Below are 20,726 nucleotides of genomic sequence, written 5' to 3' on the forward strand. Positions count from 1 at the left end.
AGGGGTCCATACCAGCAGTGTGGAGCCTGCTTGGGATTTTCTCTCTGTCTGCCCTCACCCCACTTACATGCACACACACTCTGTCTCAAAATAAATAAATAAATAAATAAATAAATAAATAAACAAACAAACAAACAAACAAACAAACTTAAAACAAATCTTATTTAATGATTTCAAGTGTAATTTGACAATATGGGTACTGTTACATTTCATTTGTACAATAACCTAAGAATATAGTGAATAGTAAATATTCTGAATGGTATTTGATCAATAAAGCAAGTATTCTAAAACGTTTTTATGAACACTTTTTTGTACGGTTTTTATTTTTTCCATATATAAGATTACCTTTGCATAAAGATTAAAGATCCAGATGGGTGTACTCTCTGGCCTTGTTTCATTCCTTGATGATTTCAGATTCATTACTTCTCAGGAGGATTCATGGTCAAGTAGGAGGTGATATGGATGCTTTATTATGACCTTGTGCAATACTATTAGTCTTTGTTTTTCCCTACTTAAATCACCCTCAGAAATAATCATAAACTTGATTGAAAACCAAATGGGTAATTAGTACTACTCTATTTTTGTTTTTGGATCTCCAAATTCATGAATAATTTCTTTAACATTTCATATCAGTGTCTCTAGAAAACAAAAGCAAAAGCAAAACAAAACAAAACCAAAAAAACCTTCCAAATTCAACATTGTTTTAAGAGTTCCTGGAATTTTATACAAAAACTGTAAAATTTTCATGGCTAAAGATACTAGCTATTGCTTCTTCAGTCATATATTTATATGGGTGATATTTCCTGGGGCAATCTGGGTAGCTCAGGTGGGTTTAGCTTCTGACTTGACTTCAGCTCAGGTCATGATCCCAGGGTTGTGGGATCCAGCCCTGCATCGGGCTCTGTGCTGAGCATGGAGCCTGCTTCAGATTCTCTCTCACTCTCTGTCTCTGTCTCTCTCCTCTTTTAAATAAAAGTAAAAAATAAAATAAAAAATAAGTGATCCTTCCCCACCCATAGTTACATCTAAGAAGTGGTCCTGGGTGACAATATTTCAATAAGGGATCTTGCCTTATAGCCTACACTCTATGTAACCAGAGATGAATACAAAACATTGATTTAGTCAAATTTGTTTTGTGAGAACTTGGATTTGGTTCACTTAAAGAAAAGCCCATTAGCAGCAAGGATCCCAGTCATAATTCATGTGTCATTGGGATGATAAATGGAGCTGTGGCAATTCACAACAGTACTCAAGCTGAGGTTAGATTGTAGTGGAAACTAAAAGCTGGTTCATGTGTTAACAGAAGAGCAAATCTGCAGATATGCTGATGTACTGGCTTCAGTTTTGTCTCATGGCATTCCTTGGACTCCTTCTAAATACCAATTTCCTGGACATTTCCCAAACTTCCGGACTTCTGATGTTCCTCTTTTCCACAGTATTAATACATACTACTCCAATGGGTGTGATAATAAGAGTTTCTATCCCATATGCTGGTGGAAACCCTGTGAAAATTTCAGTGATTTCAAGATCTTGGAGGGGTTACATATTTTCCTATGCTTTTGTACTTTTTCTGCTGAGTTTTTTTATTTTATTTAAACTCTGGCTCTTTCAAACTATGTTTGTTGTTTGTTTTGCTTTACTTGTTTGTTTGTTTTAATACATGAGTGTGAAATGAAGCTTCTTTTCTTCAATTTAGTCAAGGTAATCTAACCAAGGCAGTACTTTTCAGCATCATTTGTTGACATTTGGAGGAAACCTTTAGAGATTACAGCATAAATGAGTGCAGGCTACACTATCTTACAATTAAATATTAGTCTGGCCCCAAAACATGGAAGCAAACAGACTGACAAATCGAGTGGTCATTTACTCCTAAGTAATTTTTACTGTCCGGATTGTTTCTTTTAACAGTCACACCTCTAAACTTATCACCATAATTATAAGTCCCTTTTCCACTAAAACTATGAGGTTTTTCTCATTCATTTTCCCTAGTTTACAGCTTCTCATTCTCTGAGATACTCCCCAAAATATTAAAATTTCTTCATTTTATTTTACAAAAGAAGGAATTTGAATAACTGGTACTAATGCAGCTGAAATGTACCCTTATTGTTATGTCTGAAAGAGCAATTTCTTCAGTACCCATTATTATCTTTTTGACCATAATTCCACTAGAGTTTTCATCTCTTTGTTCTGAGTGCTGTCAGTCCCAAATCCCCTTTCAAAGATTTTCCAAAGAAGCCTGCAAGAAAAATAGAATAACTTAAGCTAGCCAGTATTTAGACTTTAGAATTCCTAATGAAGAGAGATAAATGTAACTCTTTCTGGAGTTACAAAAATAATAATTCAGGGGAATACATCTATCTATGATCTACTTATCCAGATGGGTTGCAACACAATAATATAAATGTATATACATTTTCCATTATAGATATTTGGGATAAGTAAAATCGGTTTATTTGAGGATGTTTCCATGAATGTCAATAGTTAAGCAAGGGACAATGGCTTTTAATTAGGTTCTGTACTCTATTTTTTTTAAGCTTTTATTTATTTTTGAGAGAGAGCATGAGCAGGGGAGGGGAAGAGAGAAGGAGACAGAATGTGAAGCAGGCTTCAGTCTCTGAGCCATCAGCACAGAGCCTTACACAGGGCTTGAAACCACAAACCACAGGATCATGACCTGAGCCAAATCATAAGCCAAACTTGGACACTTAACTGACTGAGCCACCCCAGTGCTCCAGGTCCTGTACACTATTATCTGTGAGAATGAGCATTGATAGAAACCTGTCCATAGTATTTTGGTCGATCTTTCCCTTATGTACATTTACACATTAATTACTGCAACTGGGGATACATATTTTGTTTGTACCCAAAACAAATGAATCTTTCAATTGTAATCACAAGTGGATTTCATATAGTTATCTAATAATCACTTCATAATTGTATGTGTTAGATTCTAGGGAAATTATGCTTAAAACCAACAGGATACCTCAGAAGCACGTATCTGAAAATTGCTTGCCTTATGCAAAAATAGGGGTCTGGTTTTTCAAAGAAAATTGTTGTACTTCAGCTTTAGAAAGTCATGGTATTTTTTTAATGCCATCATTCTAGAAGGCTACCAGCATTTCATTTTGAAAACTTTATTTGAAGTGGCACATTTTATGCACAAATAGTCACACTTCAATATCAAAGAAACTAGGTAGATGTCAGTGAGCTCCAGCCCTAAGCGACATGGAGAGGTAAGTAATTGAGTTGAGATGCTTTGAGTCAGCTCTCTGTGATGTCAAGAACCATGTTCATGACATCTTGAGGCCAGGGATAGTTCCCTTTTTTCCCCCTAGCTTGCACTTGGAAATATGTGACATATAAAGCTGGAGGCAACAATTTTGGACTTAGCAGAATATGCCATTTAAAAAAAAATGTGAACTCAATTGAAAACCTGGTTTCAAAATTAACACTGATTGCTGAGAGTAATGCGACATTTTGTTTTCAGACCAACAACTTGTTCTTTGTTCTTTCAGATGCACATATATTTTATAGCTTTAATTAATGATTTTTTTTTCTCCTAGCTTCTCAGAATAAACACTTAACTCATCATAGCAAGTGTCCAGAATGGACCCTTTAAATACAGAGATGACATTAAAGTCTAAATTTTAAGGCTATGCTTTTCATATAAAAATGTTATATAAGATAATTTTATGACTCTACTATACACTATTAACTTTTATCCTAGTTAACTGACAGTTGTATTGACCTTGGCTACTGGCTGGCTGTCTGGCTTGCCTATCTATCTATCTGTCCTCTATCGTCTATCTATCTTGCCTTAACTAATTCTCGTGATTCTGTTAATTTAATCTCTCCAATTTGGAATATTCTGTAGGTTTCTTATCTTTCTCTTTACCCCCCAATTCACTGAACTCATTTGGTTAAAGTTCTTTTTATCAGGGTATGCTTTACTCTATAGACATTTCCAAATATCAAAATATCCCAAATAACATATTTATAATTCTGCACCCCCATTAAACAATGAAATATAGTTAATGGGCCCATAAATAAAAATTAATCTACAATCTTAATCAATTGAAGAATTCTAAATATAGTTAATAGTGGGAATTGTAGAGTGACTATAGTAATATTAACCCTTACCTTTATATCTAAATATCTGTAAATTGGGGCACCTGAGTGTCTCAGTTGGTTAAGCATCCAACTTTGGCTTTGGTCATGATCTCACAATTTGTGAGTTTGAGCCCTGTGTGGGGCTCTGTACTGACAGCTCAGAGCCTGGAGCCTGTGATTCAGATTCTGTGTCTCCTTCTCTCTCTGCCCCTCCCTGCTTGCACTCTGTCTCTCTCATAAGTAAACATTAAAACAAATGAATAAATAAATAAATGCAAATTAATTGGATAAAAAATGTGGAAAAATCAGCTATTTGAATGAGTGTTATAATGAAACTAGCCATAGAACACAGGTGATTTCATCCAGGTGGCATAGTATTCCTTCCTTTAATTTGCTGATTAGTCAAGAGTACCAGTAAGGGATGATTTATGCGTATTGTTGGGTTTTTCTTAAAAAAAAAAACAATGACTGGTAGCTGTCTTTTACAAATATAATACTCTCTACAAAATACCCTATAGAAATCCAAGACCAATATTATTTCATGCGTGTTTCTTTTAACTAATAGATTGTAGCTAATGAAAATGTCATTTGCCAAATTAAATCCTGACATTCCCCTCCCCTCTTTGTGTTAATATATATTCAAGACATCATTACATTCCATAAGGCTATTTTCATTGATTTGAACATTTATTCCAGTGATAACGCTTTTTGCCTATGGGTATGCTTATATCTATTGGAAATAATTTTGTGACACATAGTTAAATTAATGCCATTCTCTTATATTTTGAATTTATTTAAAGAAATATCTCCCCAGTAATATCCAAATCAACATTTACTCAAAGTGATATTCACTTCAGTGGCCTCATCTCTGCCTAAAAACTTCATGGAGGTATCTAAGATTGGTATTTTTCAAAATTATAGTCCTATTGATTCAAGTGTCCATATGCATATACTTTTATTACATAATTAGTGTTTTTTTTCAACTTTTGCTAAAAGCTTCATCTTTTATCATGAGTAATTTTTATACTTGGTAGGACCCTTCATAATTTTTATTATTTTAAAATAATAGCATATGCTCTAATTATTGTGGCCATCACTGTGAAGTAGCTTTAGATATATTAAGGACATACCATCTTTCAAGCTGTATAGGACTATTGCCCACCTAAGAACCAATATTTTCTCAATATTCTTTACTCCTCGGTTTTTGTTTGTTTGTTTATTTGTGGTTTGTTTCTTTTCTTGATCTTTTGGACTATGTGCCAAAGAGAAACACCATTTTTGTCAATTCACTAGAAGCTCTATTCATGATAACAGGTAAAGAATAAAACTATGTCGATATGTGAATACTGGGCCTTGGATTAGATTTATTTACAAGGAGAATATTGAGGACCACTTCCCAACCATGCATTATTGCCGTGTGAGTTACTAGTTTAGCAATGAAACATAATTAAAAGAAATATATATCTATGTTTTTTCCTTGAATAATTTAAATGAATACATGACATGCTATATTTGTAGTATTCACTTAGTATCTGATTTCTAATTCTTATTTAAAAAAATTTTTTTAAGTTTATTTTTGCAAGAGAGAGATAGCAGGGAAGGGGCAGAGAGAGAAGGAAAGAAAGAATCCCAGAAAGGCTCTGCGCCATCAGCTGTGAGATCATGAACTGAGCTGAAACCAAGAGTTGGACACTTAACCAACTGAGCCACCCAGGCACCACTGATTTCTAATTCTATATGTGAGCATATACAAGAAAATAGAAAAATCACACCTTAAGACACAATTTTCTTATTATTTATTACAACAAAATGAATTTCTCAATTTCATTTTGCAAATTGAAGTTACTTCTGAGAATTATAATTTTTTTCAGGAGCTTTATGATATCTCAGTCATTCTTGCTTTACATGTTACTATTGTTTTTAACCATTTTGAGCCATTAGTCATTTATTTTAATTTATTGTTAATTTTTACTCTAACATTATTCTAAACTTGTCTGTATTTTTAACGCGTTCTTCAGTTTAACCCAGTCTGATTTTTGGAAAAGCTGTGTTTCTATGATTCATATCATATCAAAATTAAATTTTCAAATAAATTTTTAATATACGTTTTGCGATAGAGCAAGCAAGATTTAAGTCTATTTTCTCTGCAGGTAATACTAGTGAAATTTCTTTTGAGCTACACATATCAATAGTATCAGATATTTTAAAGTAGTTTTACAGTTTTTTTTTTTTAATTTAAAAAGGTTGATCTGAAGTAATACTGTGTTATAAACAGCTTGGAATAAAAGTTGGTTAAAGACTTCGGACACAGGTGTTTTGTTTTGTTTTGTTTTGTTTTGTTTTGTTTTGTTTTGTTTTGTTTTGTTTTTAAGGCTTCCTGATGGTTGCAGAATGATCTCCTTGTAATTGGGCAAATATCAATGAGATAGGAAAATGATGAAGATTTTAAATCTACATAATGCATATCAAACGGTAGCACTGATTTGATTTTCAAGGCCTATTGCGAAATCACCTACGTTGTATTTTTCAATAATCTTAAATCCTAATTGGCTCGAGAACTCTTCCCACAGAGACAGGTAAGACTGAAACAAATCAACATGAAAGGCTTTTTTTTTTTTTCTTTTTCTTTCCTTTCTTCTCTTTTCTTCTCTTTTCTTTCTTTCTTCTTTCTTCCTTCCTTCCTCCCTCTCTCTCTCTCTCTCTTTCTCTTTCTTTCTCTTTCTTTCTTTCTTTCTTTCTTTCTTTCTTTCTTTCTTTCTTTCTTTCCTTTCTTTCTTTATCAAGAACTATGCCCTCCTTAGAATGCAAGAAACTCAGTACTTCAATTGAATTATTCAATGAGATAACTTCTCCGAACACTCCAATACTGATTAAATAAAAAAAAAAAAAAAAATAGAGGGGCTCCTAGGTGGCTCAGTCGGGTAAGCATCCAACTATGGCTCAGGTCATGATCTCACAGTTTGTGGGTTTGAGCCCCATATCAGGCCCTGTGCTGACAGCTCAGAGCCTGGAGGCTGCTTTGGATTCTGTGTCTCCCTCTCTATCTGCCCCTTCCCTGCTCATGCTCTGTCTCTGTCTCTGTTTCTCAAAATAAATTAATGTTAAAATTTTTTTTTAAATAGAAAAAAAAATTCTCCCCTAAATGCCCAAAGTCTTTTTTCTTTTATTGTAAAGCAGGCTCCACAATTTATTCTTGACAGCAAACCTTCCATCAAGAACAGGTTTTCAGACTTTTTATTACTACTTCCTCCAAAATAGTTTTAGATCTTCAACATAGCATACAAATATCAAAGACCTATTCCACAAAATATAGTATAAAGTTTTCAATATTGCTATCTGTATTACATTCTGTACCTATTCCTATTAGAATGACCTTCTTTCTCCAATAGTACTATTGTGCTCAATGCTTAGAAAGGCTTATGTTGGGGCACCTGGGTGGTTCAGTTGGTTAAGCCTCCGACTTCAGCACAGGACATGATCTCATGGTTGATGAGTTTGAGCCCTGTGTTGGGCTCTGCGCTGACAGCTCAGATGCTGGAGACTGCTTCAGATTCTGTCTTCCTCTCTCTCTGCTCCTCCCCCTCACACCCCGTCACTCTCTCTCAAAAATAAATAAAAATTTTAAAAAATTAAAAAAAAAGAAAAGCTGATATTTCCCCTTAGAAGAATAATATCCGATCATTGAAAATGCTAACCACAATAAGAATTAGAGTAACGACGTATAATTTAACTTTTTTAGCAAGGAAATTTTACAGTTGAAGATTTAAAATATCTAAGTAAATGTGTGAAATATTTTATATATATTTTACCTATCATTAAAGTAAAATGTAAAATAAAATTGAGATGGAGATAATTTTTGCTATATATGTCATAATTATGGACATAATTTACCATTAGTCACCTTGAGATGACTCTGAAGGGTAAAGATGATGGCTTAGTTCTCTTACATGTCTGACAACGTATGTTTATGTTCCTTGTTTGAGAGTCCTTTATCTTTCTTTTAAAAACAACATGGAAGATTATCTGAATATTTTAGAAATAGTCCATTTATATATGTTTTCACCAAACTTGTTTCAAGTTCTGTCTTCAGGCTTTGTTTATACATCTCTTGAGAGTTTAATTTTTTTTAAACATTTGTTTATTTATTTGCGAGAGAGGGTGGGCTGGGGAGGGGTAAAAAGGAAGGAGAGAGAGAATCCCAAGTAGGCACTGGGCTGTCAGCACAGAGCCAGACACAGGGCTCTACCATGAGATCATGATCTGATCTGAAATCAAGAATCAGATGCTTAACCACTTGAGCCACCCAGGTGCCCCTTGAGAATGTAATTCTTAAGGCAAAAGTTATATTAGTTACTCCCTCATAGGACTCACTCATCCACTCTTACATTTTATTTTATAGTTTTTAAGTTTCATTATTTATTTATTTATTTATTTATTTACTTATTTATTTATTTATATAGCACATAGGGGAGGGGCAGAGAGAGAGAGAGAATCCCAAGCAGGCTCCACACTTTGTAGAACCTAACGCAGGGCTTCAACTCATGAACATGAGATCATGACTTGAACCGAAATCAAGAGTTGGATGCTTAATTGACTGAGCCACCCAGGCACCCCTCCACTCTTAGGTTTTAGCCAAAAGAAACGAAAACATATGCACGTATAAGGACATGCACACAAATATTGGCACCTTTCTTTGTAATAGTCTAACACTGGAATAAACCAAAATATTTATCAAGTGATGAAAGATACACCACAAATCCAACCTATAGATGTCCATGGGTAGCACATTAGCATTGTCACCCCTCTTATTCATAGCATCTGTCACTCTAAAGTTATTTTGTAACTTTTTATTTCCCTGAGAGAATATAAGCTTCTTAACATTTGTACCTGTTGCATTTATATTAAGCACTTTGAACAGTATTTGGCACACAGTAGTTTTGCAAAAATTATTTTTGAGTGCATGTACAAATGTTTTGTAGCTATAATTTTGTTTGGTGATTGGTTTCTTGTTTTTCTTGAAGTGGAGTAGAATTGTGTTTCTAAGCAGCTTCATTTCCTGGAGAGGATATTTTCTCAAAAGTAACACCATATTTTCAAGTGAGTTAAATTAATCTCAGGATAAATTCAGTGCCTTAACAAAGCTTCATTTCTAGATTTGCTGAAGTTGGCTTTTCTAAGCATTACCTTCATTAATATTCTCTTCTCAGTTTTAACCCACTACTATATTAGTAACTGCCAAAAGCTGAGGTTTTCGAGAAAACACTGTGCTGTTAAAGACTGAATGTGTAATGAAGAAAATATAAAAAATTTAGCAAATTACATGGCAACAAATCTGTTTCTTGACAAAAATTAGTTATAGCTTAAACACATGTTTTTGAGTACTATATAGAAATCCCAGCACTTGTAAATTGGTCATATTTACATTGGGGGTTATAGAAATGTACTTTGTGACTATCCCTACCTGAAAATTTAGAAATTATCAATATTATTTTTGCCATAAATTTCATGTGATAATATTTTGAGTTCAAAGAAAATATGAAAGGTATTGTAGTACAGATTTAAATACTAGATATAAAGTTAGTAGATCCATTTCATCATTTTCTTGGGATAATTCATCATTATTTAAACCCACAGAAGTGTATGCAATTTTTTTCAACTTTATTTTAATTTGCTGTCAGTAGTAACTGTAAACATGTAAAATTTATGATAGAGACTAATGTGTATTTTTAAATTTCTTTAAATGAGAAATAAAAATGTCCTAACAGCATTTCAGCTAATATCAGTTTGTCCCTTGTCTTTATACTGCTTCATGAACGATTCTCAAAGGGACACAATTTTTGTCTCTTTAGTACCACCCTGGACCAATACTTTCTATTTTACATAAATTTAAAGTAATGTATTTTAGCAGTTCTTTCATATTTGCTATAATAGTGCCCAGGTTTTCACAAGGTAAAATTAGAAAAAAAGGAAAGGCGGTACTGTTTTATATTTTGTTTTGTAATCTCTTAATTTGTGCATGTTCTTCTTTTAGAATTTGATTACATTACTGTTATTATTTGTTTAGAGTTAAGTTCAACAGATTCTTGGAAAACTATTCTATTTCTAATAGGTTTTTTTTCTATTTCCTAGTAGAGTGAGTGATGTCATTTTTTAATAAATACAATGCCATGATCTCATCTAATAATTGGCAAGTGAGAAAACATAATGATGATTTGCTTATCCTTACAATGTTTTACTAAAGATTAAGAAATTCTCACCAGTGTAAAAGTCTAGCTTAAAATCCATTTATTTTTATAGTTCTTAAGGAGTTATGTAGCATTATTATCAATCCAAATGATGTGTCTTTTCAAAATCAATACTTAGCATAGTTGATTTTGAACATATATAATCATTTATAGTTAAAACTCCCGTGTACAATTCTTCTGAAAACTATGAAATGCATTTTCGTCTACCATAAATAAATTCTTCATTCCTGTAATTCTATTCTATGTTTGGAGATTATTTTTACAATTCTGTATGAACTGAATTCTCTAATGTATCCTTAGATTTAAGCTTTCAAAATACATTTTAGGAATCCATGTACAGCTTTGTTTCTCCAAGGTGAGTTAGAATCACCTCAGGGGCTTTTGAAAAACAGTAATTCTGAGGCACTTTCCCAGACCAATTAAATCAAAATCTGGAAGTGTGTCCCAGGCATTAGTAATTTTTAAACTCCTCAGGTGATTCTAATGTGAACCCTGTCTTGAGAATCACTGACACCGAATAATTAACAAACATTAACATATATAGGGAAAGTATAGGTGTCTTGATAAAAATGCAGGCTTTGATTCAGTAGGTTAGAGTTGTTTGGGATATTTTGCATTCTCTGAAAGTTCTCAGGTGATGCTAATGCTACTGGTCCATGAATAATACGTTATGTAACAAGAAATAGAATAAAGATGGTTGCTGGGCAAGAAAAAGGTAGCTCCTGATCTCTATGTCATGAGGAAAAACAAAGAAAACAGACAAGGGAGGAAAGAACCAAGTAAGAGGAAGCAGAAGCTAGCAGAGACAGGGATACTCTTTAAAGAATATTGATGAGTGTGAGTCTTTGTATTTACCGACTTTACTTAACGAACATCTACTGCATGTGAAATTGGTATTCTAATTAGCCTTTGCTATATTTTTTGTGTACAAAAAGCTCCTAAAAAAACAGGTTCTGTTCTAAAGAACTTTTGCTCATGCCCATTGCATGTATTTGTTCTTTTCTAGAAGACTACAAAAAATGGAGAAAAGCCCTTTGTTTACCTTTACACTGATTTACCTGGTTGTTCACACTCACTACTTTCTTAGCCTAGCTTTTCTCTGGTGTCACAGCAGAGCCATCACTAGCAGGGCAGCTGGTGAGGACTGCAGGGAGAGCTCTCAAGAGAATGAAGCAGGTGAGAAGGCTGAACAGTGAATGGTTAGCTGGCAAGAGGAACGGCTAGTTCTTGGCTCAGATTCAGAAATTAGTTGAATGTGGGCACTTCTGCCATCAACACGGTTTGGTGGAAATGGTTGCCACCTGCCTCTGTTCCCAGGGGCTAATTTCCCTGCTGCCGAGTCAGCTTTTAGTTCAAGAGACTTTTAATGTCTGCAGTACTAAGAATCTGGAGACATGCCCTTGCTGCCCAGATGGTGGCTTCTGGACATCAGGTACAGTACTTTTAGACTGACGGTCCCATGCTAGCAGTCAGGGATCTGTATCCTTTTACTGCTGACACTGTTTGGTGACAGCTGCCCCAGACATAATGAGATCAGCACATCCCATAAACACATGAAAAGGTTTCTGCATAGAAATGTCAAGTTGGATTTAGTTTTAAATAAAATAACATATTCCTATTCAGGAAAAATACAACCATTGCCTATGATAAAAAGTGGAATTGATAACATGTGTGAAGATAAAATGTCAAAATTACAATAAAAGGTTACAGAATCTACTTTTCTTCATATTTCTGTTTTATATATATACACATACATTTATATAGCTTCATACAGGTATGGACACAACATTATATATATATAATGAAGTTGTATTTTATTTGTGAATTTATATTTATATATGTACAATATATAACAAATATACTATGTTATAACATTATATTATATTATCTAGATTATCTAATCATCAAAAATCTCCTATTATGTTTTTACTAATATTCGTTGTCATTAAACTTGTGAGTAAATAATCTACCTGCTTTACCTATAAAAAAAAAACAGAATTTTTTAGAACTATTGAAGAGGAAATATTCAGGACAAGAAGATGGATTAATTAATGCAAATGTATACAAGTTCATGTATTAAGAGTAGCACCTTAACAAGCATACTGGCTCTGGGATAAGGAAGAATGATCAATTATAGATACTGTAAAAATAAGGAATTCATTGAAATGCATGGGTATAGACCGATATAAAAGTTCTTGGTGTGCCTGGGTGGCACAGTTGGTTAAATGTGCAACTTCAGCTCAGGTCATGATCTCACAGTTCATGGGTTTGAGCCCCGTGTCAGGCTTTGTGCTGACAGCTCAGAGCCTAGAGTCTGCTTCGGATTCTGTGTCTCCCTCTCTCTCTGTCTCTCCGCACCCCTCCTCCCCCCACCCCGCATCTCTGTCTCTCTCTCATAAATAAATAAATATTAACAAAATTTTAAAAAATACTAAAAAAAAGTTCTCAAGTAACAGGCTTTGTCCCATAAACTTATGGCCATTACTACCCAGCATCCTACCCCATACGCTAGCCTCAATGGATAAAGTATTTCTAAAGTAGAAGGAGATAAAATTGGTGTTTTTAACAGGACTCTTTGATGTGTAAGCTTGTCCATTCTGAGAGTCACTGTCTTTTGGCACTCACTTTATCCATGTTTACACAAAAGACAAGGGTCTGCCATTAACTGTTCTGAATTTGGGACAAAATAGAGAAAACAATTAATGAAGAACGGGAGACTTTGCCAGAAACTAATGGCACCAACATTGTGCTTAACGATTGGAAGCATAAAACAATTTTTTTAGTATTGCTCCAAAATATCCATTGCAACAATAGAAACAATTAGAATAACATCAAACTCACCTTGGATAATGTGATTTTTAGCAGCAATAAATCATGTGTTCTCTATAGTTTCTTTCATTCCTTTCTAGCAGTTCCTAGCTAAGGAGAGCTAAATAAAGAAATCAGTAAGATAACACAATTATATACTTGGCAGATTTTTTTAGTCTGGTCTTTAGGGAGAATTTTAAGATTATTAATGGAAACTTAAAAATAGGAGGATAGGAAAAGAGAAAAAATAGAACAATGAAGCACAATGAAATTAAGTACAGAGCTATATATATAAAAGTGAATGAATATAGAAGGAAAATGCTTGGGAAAAAACTTTTATCCCAAATTTATTTCCAAATGCTTCATTAAGAAACATTATCTTCATGGAACTTAAGTTGCGCATAAATTTATACTTTTGGAAACTTACAAATATTCTTGTCTGATAAGGTTCCTTTTCAGTGATTAGACTGCAAGGAAATTCATAGGAAATCCAAGTTTAGATCAGATATGTGAGAAGGTATGAAAATTTGTCAGCTTGGTGCTTAGTGTAGAGAAAAATCTGGGCATTGCCCAACAATAACAAAACCTAAGTAACATTAATGAATTCTCCACACCTCAAACACTGTAATTTACTTTCCAAAAGAGAAATAGTCGGAAACATAAAAGGTACATATTTAACATGGGCAAATGCACTATTTTAATAAATATTTATAGCATGAGTTATTGGCTTGGTGGTTCTGAAACAGATTATCATTTACATAGAAAACATGTGAAATGTTAGTATAGAACTAATTTTCAGTTACGAATTATAGTGTATACGTTGTGTGACACAAGAGATTTAAAAGCACTTGCAATTTTATCTATCCTTTATATTTAAGTCTCCAAAGTAACTTTTCACTGAAATTTAACATTTATCTTTTAGCAGATTGAGTAAGCAGTAAAAAAAAAAAAAAAATCATCCAAATTCCTGTAGCTATTATTTAAATTTTAAAACAGCATAATGATTATTTTAGGAAGTGATATTGCTAAAGGCATTTTAGCATTATTAATTTATATGTTAATATATTTGCTAATTTTTAATTTACATGTTCTCCAGGTGAATGGCTGTTAATCTTTTCTGTAATCAAAATTGCTCTACATAGCATGCAGAACTACCAAATGTAAGTTCTATTTTCAGCCAGTGTGAAATTCTGGCAGAGCCACATTTTGTAACAAAATTTGGAAACTGTATGCTATTGCGAATACCATTCTATTTGGAAAGGTAAATTTTTAGAATTGGAGAAGCAATTGAAATGGAGATGGTGAAGTTTTTAAGTGAGATTAGAAAGATAAAGATGAGGAGGATGCTGGAGTTAAACAGAAATGTATTAAAAATACCAGCTGAAACATTCCTCATTAATAGGCACATTAACCAACAGCTATAAATGGATTTTCCACCATTCCTCACCAAAGATAATTTTATGGGGATCAAGTTGAAAATTGCATTCCTTCTCTGTTGTAAAAAATGTTTATTTATTTTGAGAAAGCATGAGCAAGGGAGCTGGGGATGGGCAGAGAGAGAGAGAGAGAGAGAGAGGGAGAGGGAGAGGGACAGAAAGAACTCCAGGCAGGCTCCACATCAGTGTGGATCCTGATGCAGGGCTCAATCTCATGACTGTGAGATCATAACCTAAATTGAAATCAAGAGTTGGATGCTCAACCAACTGAGCCACCCAGGCTTCCCCCCACTTATTCTTCAAAGATTCCCTTTATGTTAAGCCGAGCTTTTCACTTGCCTCTCACTCTTTAAGTATCTGTTTATATTGTCTTCCATCTCAGCCCAAGTATGGTTACATGTAAAACTGAATCTTATTTTATTAAATTTCTGTTTCCTAAAATAATTATATTTACTTTACCATGAGGCATTCTTTTCCTAGTATTTCTAAATATTATTCAATCCTAAAACAAGTTGTTCTCTGGTCATTATGTAATAGACACCTCCACAATGGCAAGCAAAACTTGCTAAGATGTTTCACAGACTATTCTTGGTCCATTTTCTTTCTTGATCTAGGAGATTTCTTCTAGGGCTACATAGTTTTGATGTAACTGTAACCAAAATGTGGTGTAGCAAAGACTATGCTTAGTAGTTATAATTCACTATAAACAATGGATGTAGAGAAACTCATTTTAACACCAACTATATCTATGTTTAGTTTGGCTATAACTTTGTGATTGGCTGTAAATATTTTTGATTTTCTTTAATATCCTTGTTGCTTCAAAGGTCATAATAGGGAATGTATATATTAAAATTTGATATGTTTAAGATATAATTCCATTTTATACATGAGACCAATGAACAGTCAAAAATAAATAATAACTGGAAACTCCTACTAATAGCTTACCTAAATTTCTCTGGATTTATATACCATTTATATCATTCTTACATGTTTACAAAATCTTTTTGTAAGTTTAGAAAAATGAAGTATACAGTTTCTTTCTAAAGAGACCAAAGGTTTTGTTTTTATTTTTTATATTTTGCCTCTTCCTGAAGATTTATAATTATAACATCAATGATACCAAAAATGCTTTTAGCAAGCTTACCTGTAATTCTGAAATAACACTGTAAACTTAACATACTGTATGGTTTAATGCCTGGAAAGACTGTTACAAATATTCTACCAGAAGAAATAAACAAATACTATAAGTACCATAAGCCACTAATTTTGCTAACAAAGAAAGTTTATTTACTAATGGATGTTGAGATAATCAGATAATCATACCAGATACTAGAAGAGAAAGACTGATATAAAATTGCAATTTGAGGATTTTATTGGAAATTTGCCAGAAACATTTCCATACAAATAGAGATGAAATAATTACTTTTAGTAATCAGTTATTGAGCTTCATAGCTGTAATATGAGCAGCCTTCACTACTAAGAATTATTCCAGTTACCATTCTATAAGTTGCAAAAACATCCCTTTCCTTTCTAATTCTATCAGTCATGGAGGGACCTATCTCCTGTGACTATTGTGAGTTCTCTGCTCTTCTACATGTTTGCTTTAGTTTACAGATTATATTCTCATCCTGCTTATGCTGTGCACACCTTGCCTACCATTTTTGCCAGAAAAATGGTACTCAACCTCTTGATTTCAACTTATGAAGCAAGTAAGCACACACACTAATAAAATATCTATTAGGTCGTTATGGTCCTTATCATAGGTTATGCTTCAGGAAAAAGTGATCCTCCTACTTCAGTGATTTATAACAACAAAATCATTTCTAATCCATGCTGAATGTTTATCTCTGGTCAGCTGCCATTCTATTACATATTTTTTCCTCCTCTACACAAACTGTTAGAATTGTTTCTATTGTTCCTAAAGAATACTTCAAATGGCAAAAGGGAATAGACCTGAATGAAGCACACCCTGGTTGGCATGACATCTTGTCAGAAATGATCCATCATGGGCCACCTGGGGGCCTCAGTCAGTTAAGTGACCTATTCTTGATTTTGGCTCAGGTCATGGGATTCATGGTCATGGGATCAGACCCCGAGTTGGGCTCTGCACTGGCAGCTCAGAGCCTCCCTGGGATTCTCTGTCTCCCTCTCTGTCCCCCTCTCCTCTCCCCACCCTCTCAAAATATTTTTTTTAATTTTAAAAATCTTTTTTTTAAAGAAATGATCCATCATTTTGCTCATATTGCATTGTCCAAAGTAAATTGAGTCACATGACTATACCTGAGTTCAGGTAAATTGAAAAATATTTTCTTCCTATATGGAGAGACACTGTATAATTGAGAACAAGTAATCTGTGATTCACTGAAGACAGGGAGTTAGTGAGAAGATTATAATTACCATGAAAATGATTTAACCCTTACTCCACATTGTATTTCAAACTCCCTTCCTCTATCTCTTTTTCTTTCCATCTATATATCCTTTGCATTGTATCCCTTCTAGATTTTACTCAAGAAAATTTAGTATTTTCTCCCTCAGATATTCAGTAAAATATGTTGTGACCCGTATAGTGTGAGTAGATATGGGCATTTCTGGGTACTGTTAAAAAATTATATATATAGGAAAAACTTATGAAACATAGTTGCAAGGGAACTTTATTATAGTTCAAAGGAAAAATGCAAAATATAGTCAAACATCTATATATCTATATTTTATTTCCATAAAATTGATATTAAAAATGATTATAAAAAGCCTATGTGATAATATATATGGTGATATATACCCAAATAATGTTGGCCATTTTAATGTTTAAGATGTTTAACATTTTAAGATATCCTTGGCATCAATATCAGATATATGTAAAATCTTAAAGGATAATATTTTATGTAAACTGGCTTGTTTTCACTATTTCATCATTGAATAATGATGGGTTGACTTGGTCTTAGGACTCAAATTTTTCATGGCTAGTAAATAATGTGCAAGAAATAATATGTATTATTTGGCATAGGCTTCTTGGAGCAATTTTAACATTTTCACAGTCTTAAAGTAATAATAACATTTTCCTATTTATACTTTACTAATGCCTATTGTTTATAGTAAAATGAAAGGTGGAATTCAAAAATAAGTCCCAGAAATTTGTTCTTTCCTGATTTATCTGCATCCTCAAAATGCTGAGCCAGATTAACATCAATTGTTGATGTGAGTACATGATCTAGCAAGAGGGCAAGAACTCATATCTCTATCTCTCTATCTCTACTTCCACCATTGTCTTTATATCTATTTATATCTCATTTTTAATCATTCTATTAAATCTATACCTGTATCTGTATTTACATAACTTTTAATTTGAAGAAAGGAATCAAAATCAGATTGTAATTGTGGCAAATAAAAAGTCAGAATTAAGGGGCAAATATTTTTACACTTTTATCCATGTCTAATCAGGGGAAGAAAATGCATCTGTAAATAATTGGTTGAAAATTTCTGTTTAAATTTTTATTATAAGAAGGCCAGATTCTTCTGTTTACTGTTACTAAATTCTGGGTTTTATTTATGCTGCACAACACTATATGATGAATGCAAAAGTGGAATGCCTGGGGAAAATCAACTGTCAAGCTGAATTCAAACATTATAGTTACTGTGATGTCAAAAAAAAGCCATGCTGTCACACCCAAACACTTGTACAGTTGAAAAACATGTTTTTGCTATTTTTTCTTCTTAGGTTTTAACAGTTTTAAAATCCTCAAGTACACAATGCCCTTACCCAGTCATACTACTTTTATGTGCGGGGGAGATGGGGGAGTAATTAAAACCATTGGGTTTTCTGCACTGTATGTTTACTGGTATCCATGGACCAGTAATGGAAACAAATTCACAAAGAACAAACATTTTATATTGCCCTCAACAATTGTCCTGTTGAGTATTATTCCTCCCCTGTACACAACGCAGAAAGATGAACTCCCAAGCTTCCCAAAAGCATTTACAGATTTACTGTTGCTTCAAACAACACTGTAGGAAGAAAGCAGTGAAAGTTCTGGAAATGATCTGGATGAACAAATAAGCAAAATATACACAAATGAAATTAAAAACAGTAACAAGTCTAATTGTATGAAAATCTGACCTTTATCCATCAGTTTTGACAGGATATTTTTCTGCTTGCTCTTTGTTTTCAATGTGGTTTCTCTGTGAAGAAGCAAACTAAACTCACATCTATAATCTCAGACTTTTTACATATGTCTTTATGTTAAACATTTGAGATTATATTTATGTACATGTTTATATATGTTATGCATGTGTGTGTGTTTTTTATATATATATATATATATATATATATATATATATATATATATATGTTAGATATTCCATTAACTTTCTTCATATAATTTCTTTACTTTAACCCTTCTCTTCCAAGTGACATGGTAGGGACTCAACATAAATCAATTATTGTGACAATATGAATTTCCTAAAAATAGTCATTTTGCCCTGACAACAAAGCTCAACTTGCCTAAATGGTATCTATTCAAAATATTGAATTAATAAAGACTTTAAAAAATTAATGTTTATTATTTTTATTGTTTTTAAATTTGTTAAATGTTTATTTATTTTTGAGAGAGAGAGAGAGAGAGAGAGAGAAAGAGAGAGAGACAGACAGAATCCAAACCAAGCTTCAGGCTCTGAGCTGTCAGCACAGAGCCTGACGCAGGGCTCAAACTCACCAACTGTGAGATCATGACCTGAGCTGAATCATGAGCCAAAGTTGGAAGCTTAACCAACTGAGCTGTCCAGGCACCCCAATGTTTATTTTTGAGAGAGAGTATGAGCAGGGGAGGGGCAGAGAAAGAGAGGGACAGAGGGTCTGAAGTGGGCTCTGCACTGACATTCTCGTTCTCTCTCAAAATAAATAAATAAACATTAAAAAAAAAGAATATATGAATGTTTATGAATGGCACAAGGCACCAACATATATAAAAATAAAGTTCTTGTTAAAAAGTAAGGGCTCAGATTCAGTAGGGAGTTAAACAAGATATGGAGTGAGGTGAGGACAGGATGATGAAGTCAGGGGGAGGTAGGTGGTTTTGCAGTTTTCGTTATGTTTAGGGGTAAAGCATGGGCTGTGACCTGGGTCTCGTGTGGTTTGAAATTTTGAGAGTTGCCAAGGAGAGAGAGGAAAATGGGCTTTCTTTTCAGATTGCACAGATGTGGGAACTTAAAATTGAGACTTTCTCTTTATTACATGTGACATTTTGATTGCTGCCCTATGATAAGCTTTATCACATTCCTACATTCAAAGTAATGTCATTCCTCTTTTTAGATCACTTTCAGCTATAGGAAAGTATGTCATCCCAAAGTCAGGCAGCTCATTGCTCTGGTTATGGTCTCAATTGAATAGTAATCATGGGGGAAGTAAATTGTTTACTTTTTAATCAATTTTAAATTTAGAATTCTTATTGACCCAGGAAAACATGGGTTAAGGAGGTAGTTGCTATAGCATTTGTAACAGAATTTGGCTGGAGGAACCAAAAAAAAAAGTATGAATCATAACCTTGCACTGAACACTTCCCCATCTCATCCCCATTATACTCAATAATTTTGAAGTTCTAAAATAAACATGTAATATTGAGAGGAAAGAAAAATAACATTTCCTTTTTTAAATCTGGGTTCATGCCAGTGCTAGAATGAATGACTGCCTATGTCTGACCATAAATGTCACCAACCTTCAGCTACCTGCATAGTATAAGAAACAAAATAATGGCCAGCATGTTAGGAAGCCTTTCATGGTAAAATTCTACATATGTTTATTTCAAATATGTCTGTTATGTGTGTATTTCAAATATGTTCAAATGTCCATTTATCCATAAGATTAGTTATTTCAGTAAAAGAGACTATGCTTAATTGTTTTCATTATTGGTTTCCTTCCTACATATTTCAGGGGTGTCACTCAATGATTTTTTTTCTTTTTCTTTCTTTAAAATTTTTTAAAAAGTTTACTTATTTTTGAGCGAGAGAGAGACATACACATACAAAGAATGCGAGCAGGAGAGGGGCACAGAGAGGGAGACACAGAACTTAAAGTGGGCCTCAGGCTCTGAGCTGTTAGCACAGAGCCTGATGTGGGGCTTGAACCCACACACTG

At 33.5% G+C, this 20,726-nt stretch overlaps 1 long non-coding RNA gene across 1 annotated transcript in view; it reads right to left on the minus strand.

The window, feature by feature from the left end:
- Window positions 1–2,155: 2,155 nt before the first annotated feature.
- Window positions 2,156–20,726, minus strand: part of LOC122221310 — a 31,818-nt gene continuing 13,247 nt past the window's right edge. The window contains exons 2-3 of the long non-coding RNA XR_006203153.1: window positions 13,197–13,284; window positions 2,156–2,236 (exon numbers count right to left, since the gene is read on the minus strand). This is a non-coding gene — a long non-coding RNA (uncharacterized LOC122221310). The remainder of the gene's footprint in view (window positions 2,237–13,196; window positions 13,285–20,726) is intronic.

The sequence above is a fragment of the Panthera leo genome, chromosome B3, assembly GCF_018350215.1.
Source record: "Panthera leo isolate Ple1 chromosome B3, P.leo_Ple1_pat1.1, whole genome shotgun sequence".
In the NCBI taxonomy this organism is placed as follows: domain Eukaryota; kingdom Metazoa; phylum Chordata; class Mammalia; order Carnivora; family Felidae; genus Panthera; species Panthera leo.